The sequence below is a fragment of the Babylonia areolata genome, chromosome 21, assembly GCF_041734735.1.
Source record: "Babylonia areolata isolate BAREFJ2019XMU chromosome 21, ASM4173473v1, whole genome shotgun sequence".
NCBI lineage: Eukaryota > Metazoa > Mollusca > Gastropoda > Neogastropoda > Buccinidae > Babylonia > Babylonia areolata.
In genome coordinates, this window is record NC_134896.1 from 42,336,972 (window position 1) to 42,341,971 (window position 5,000).

At 42.2% G+C, this 5,000-nt stretch overlaps 1 protein-coding gene across 1 annotated transcript in view; it reads right to left on the minus strand.

Moving 5' to 3' along the window:
* Positions 1 to 3,741, minus strand: part of LOC143296275 (uncharacterized) — a 13,724-nt gene extending 9,983 nt beyond the window's left edge. The window contains exon 1 of the mRNA XM_076608116.1: positions 3,623 to 3,741. The gene's annotated coding sequence lies outside the window, so the exon portion shown is untranslated. The remainder of the gene's footprint in view (positions 1 to 3,622) is intronic.
* Between the last annotated feature and the right edge of the window lie 1,259 nt (positions 3,742 to 5,000).

A 5,000-nucleotide genomic window follows, 5' to 3' on the forward strand; every position in this document is an offset into this window, starting at 1 on the left:
TAAAGCGATGATCATTTTCTCCACCACTGAAACCGGCCGTAATGACTATGCTCACAGGTAGAGAATTACATCTGTTTACAAACAACAGAAAGCACACGTTTTGTTTTGTTTTTAACTGCATGCTTTCGTGTATCAACAGCTGTGAACGGTGGCATTTTAGAAGTTTTGATTAGGCACGTAAGTAATCTCCAGAGCCCCTTCTTTCTGCCGGTCTAGATAAAACAACAACAACAACAACAAACAAACAAACAAAAACAAACAGAAGTCCAGTATCAAACAACTTAACTGAACATGTGCATGATCCGAGTGTGAAACATGATGTGAACAGCCACCACTGTGATCACATGGCACACCACAGCAGCAGATTAACTCATCAGTGCACGTTCAGAATGAACAACATGAACAATAAGCATTACCTGTTCAGATAAGTCAATAACATGTCGGTGGATTAGTTGTTATTGTGCTTGAGGTTGTTTACAAATACAAAGGACAGTTTTCAGACCTAAAACTGGAAGAAACACAATATGTATTCACTTTTTTATGGGACACATTATCTTTTTTTTCTTCTCCTTTTTGATTAATCATGTTCTTTTTTTTCTGTTTTGTACATGATATCATTCTGTTTCTTCCTACAACAGTAGAACGTCTGATATAATTCTGCTTTCATGACAGTGTCACAAGCTGTACTCGGTTTACTTAACTATTTTCCTTCGCTTTTGTTGACAATTAAATGCATGCGGCAGTTTTCGTTTTCCATTGAAGAGGTGAGGGCTGACCAAAAAACAAACAAACAAAAAACCAAAAAAAAAAAACACCAAAAAAAACCACAAAAATCAATCGCAGCATCAGTCAATCAGTTAATCAATCAGTCAACTGAGAAACACTACAGGGAGGTAAGCCAGGGTAGGAACACAACTCCTCTACCCGTCATGAAAATGGCACTGCAATCACAATTCAATAAACAAATAATTAAATGAAATAGTCATAAACCATCAAGCAGGAAAAAAAACAAAAACAAAAAAAACCCCCTAGAGCATGCACTTTCGAAACTGTCAATTCTTAACCAACTATTGTTGTTAATACGTAATTCAGTCAGCCATAACCTGCCAATACCCTGGGAAATTCATTATTCAGTTAGCCTTAACCTGCCAAAAACAATCAATACTCAGAGAAATTCATTATTCAGTCAGCCTTAACCTGCCAAAAACAATCAATACTCAGAGAAATTCATTATTCAGTCAGCCTTAACCTGCCAAAAACAGCCAATACTCTGAGAAATTCATTATTCAGTCAGCCTTAACCTGCCAAAAACAACCAATACTCAGAGAAATTCATTATTCAGTCAGCCTTAACCTGCCAAAAACAGCCAATACTCTGAGATATTCATGATTCAGTCAGCCTTAACCTGCCGATACCCTGGGAAATTCATGATTCAGTCAGCCTTAACCTGCCAAAAACAATCAATACTCAGAGAAATTCATGATTCAGTCAGCCTTAACCTGCCAAAAACAATCAATACTCAGAGAAATTCATTATTCAGTCAGCCTTAACCTGCCAAAAACAATCAATACTCAGAGAAATTCATTATTCAGTCAGCCTTAACCTGCCAAAAACAACCAATACTCTGAGAAATTCATTATTCAGTCAGCCTTAACCTGCCAAAAACAATCAATACTCAGAGAAATTCATTATTCAGTCAGCCTTAACCTGCCGATACCCTGGGAAATTCACGATTCAGTCAGCCCTAAACTGAGTAAACTTTCTGACGTAGAACTATGGGTACAAAATCATATGAATAGATGTCTAACAGATAATCAGTTCCACACTCAGTTGTCGTTCTGAGGTGGCGCCCTCTCAAAAGGCAGATTCAATTGTGTGTGTGTGTGTGTGTGTGTGTGTGTGTGTGTGTGTGTGTGTGTGTGTGTGTGTGTGTGTGTGTGTGTGTGTGTGTGTGTGTGTGTGTGTGTGTGTGTGTGTGTGTGTGTGTGTGTGTGTGTGTGTGTGTGTGTGTGTGTGTGTGTGTGGTGTTGCCGCTTTTTTTTTCTTTCTTTCTTTTTTTAATGACATCGGTCTTAGCCAGTTCATACACGGATGTCCACCAAATTCAAACAGTCAGTGACACGCTTCAAAAAGCAACTTTCAACATCTGCCACCCTCAGCCCTGTCCAGGACATGGCAGCACGGAAAAACTGGGATGATTCCAACTCCAGAAACAAAAACGTACCTCCACCTCCACCCTTCCCACCACGTGCCCCCCACCCCACCCACCACACCACTCTCTCTCTTCTTTGATTTCAGTGCCTGAGATTGAAATGACCGTATTGTTTCCTTTCTTTCTTTTTTCAGTCTCTTAGGACTGACAACGGAATACGAAAGAACTAAGTGCTGTCAATGACTTAACATTCGGATTGTATAAACGTAGAAATCCACCCTAGATATTATGACCGACAGGGGTAATCATTACAAGAGAGTGAAGGAACGGTTGGGCGAGGGGGGTGAGGGTGGAGAAGGACGGTAGGGTGGTGGGGGCTGTTTAACATTGCAATGGCGCCACCTTGAATGACACCGTTTATCATAGGAATCGAAAATGCCAGTTATTATTTTGGGCGCCCGGTACTGAAATTAACAACGCACTGATTGATGCCATAGACACTAACATTGGGAATCCCGGTGTCTGTTTATGCCTGGAACTTTTGCAGTCTGCAGTGATCAAGCTGACACAGCTACCACTGGTGGTGTCGCCACCACACTGACACAGCGCTGTCTTGCATGGGAACGAGTTTGTTGTTGTTGTTTTTTCCATCACGAAAACAATGTTAACCCCTTTGTTTTCATTTCTTCGGGCTCTGTCTCGTTTCAAGTATCAACTAAAACATAACAGTGCTTTTTTTTCCTGACTGCACAAAACATTCGAGAGTGGTATGGAGGGGTGACAAGTAAAAACTTTTTTTTCGATTTATTCCAGAGGGGCGGAGAGAATATCGCATAAAGATGGCGGCCGGGGTGGTGAGGGCGACCAATGGAAGCTCCCAGCAGTAAGTACAGTGGATGTCACACAACACTGAGGTCAGGTCATCCCTGCCTGGCCCGCACACACTGCCTGTCTGCCTTACACTGATCCACTAGGATTCATCGATCATCATTCGGTGGTGTACGGTCTAATTTGTGACATGGTAGTGGTGACGGTGGTGGTGGTGGTGGTGGGGCTTGTCGCACAAGCTACAGATATATATGGCACGCACCCCCATCCCCTTCCTACTTCCCCGCCACCACCACCACCTCCCACCCACATACACATCACATCGATAAATGACAGCGCGTTCTTAACTTAGAATTGATTCATCCATCCATAAACACAGCAGAGGAACTGACTCGTCTGATTTTTTTTTTTTTTTTTTTTTTTTTTTTTTTTCAGATCACAAAACGTTTCGCATTTAAAAACCTCCCCCACATGCAAGTTTAAAAATAGTCTCGCCATGCTGACGGCAAAAACAAGACGGCCGGCTGTTTTGCACTTTTCAAAACCTCTTCAAAACTCGAAACACACATCAGAAACGTGTTTGTTGAACAGGAGTGCGAGAAAAAGAGAATGTTGTCAAATGCATGAGTATAAATGGTTTACCTCTTGATTCTTTTCGGTTTGTGCAGAGAACGGACGACAAGCGTGGGCCTCTCTCGTCAACTGCTTGTAAAGCTTTGGCTCTCATTCAGCGTGTGTGTGGGAGTTGGGCGTGTTGAAACTTGTCCACTCTCCGATCGGCAGCGACGTGCGTGGTGTACCGTCTACGCAGACTACCCAAACGAATAGTCCAGAAGGGAGGGAGAAGGCAACGCAAATAGCCATGGCTGGTTAGATTTACGAGCCCTCGTCTTGTAAAGAGAAACTACATCTATTCTTTGTTTAATTCCTTATCAATAGTTCTGTTTTCTTCGCCTTACTCTTTTTAGTTTTCGATCATTATAAACATGGCGGGGTTAGTCAGCCTCAGTGGTTTGGATTGTGTGTGTGTGTGTGTGTGTGTGTGTGTGTGTGTGTGTGTGTGTGTGTGTGTGTGTGTGTGTGTGTGTGTTTGCCGGTGTGTGTGTGTGTTTGCCGGTGTGTGTGTGTGTGTGTGTGTGTGTGTGTGTGTGTGTGTGTGTGTGTGTGTGTGTGGCACACTCTGCAGGTTCCATTCACTGTGTACCTTGATTTGTCTTACCAACAGTACGTATTCCTCAGTTGTTCAAGTTAATCCAATGATACCCAAATGAAAACTTAGGAACACGTAAAGTGCAATACTTGAACAGCGCCGGAGATAACTTACAAGACAAACGCCTCCGGTGTCGTCGGACTTACCTTCGTTCTGTTCTGGTTTGTTAAGAATGTCATTGACACTCGCGCAGCCGACGATGAAGATAATCATAAGTAAGTAGGGTACCGTAAGTACTGTAGTGGTGGCGTTTGCGGTAGTGGTGGTGGTTGTGGCAAAGACCTTACTGTACAAACAGTATAATTACAGGGCCACAGCAGCAGTTATCATTGTGGCAGTGAAGGTGGTGTGACGGGGGTTCTTGTTCTTTTTTCGAGTCTTTCTTTTTCTTTTTTCTTTTTCTTTCTTTTTCTCTTTTCCTTTTTTTTTTCTTTCTTTTTTTTGATGACCGGTTAAAAGTTAGTTATAGTTATGTCTCGGTAGTTAGATGTAGCTATGGCTCGGTAGTTAGTCGTAGGTTTGGCTCGGTAAATAAATGTAGCTATAGCTCGGTAATTAATTGCACGAATTCTAGATCCAGTCCGGTCGGAAGTTAGTTGTCACTTGTTGTTGCAAATCATAATTTAGTTGCGGTTACGGCTCGATGGTTAATTACAGTTATAGCCTCTCTGGTTGCAGTTATAGCTCAGCATTCTGAAGAAGTAATGGATCAGTACTGAGTAGTTGGTATGGCAGTTCGTTATGTTAGCACTGTTTTGTCTGGTCCGGCTCTTGTTGTTGTCCGGCCTTTCCAGGATTTGTGATATGAGA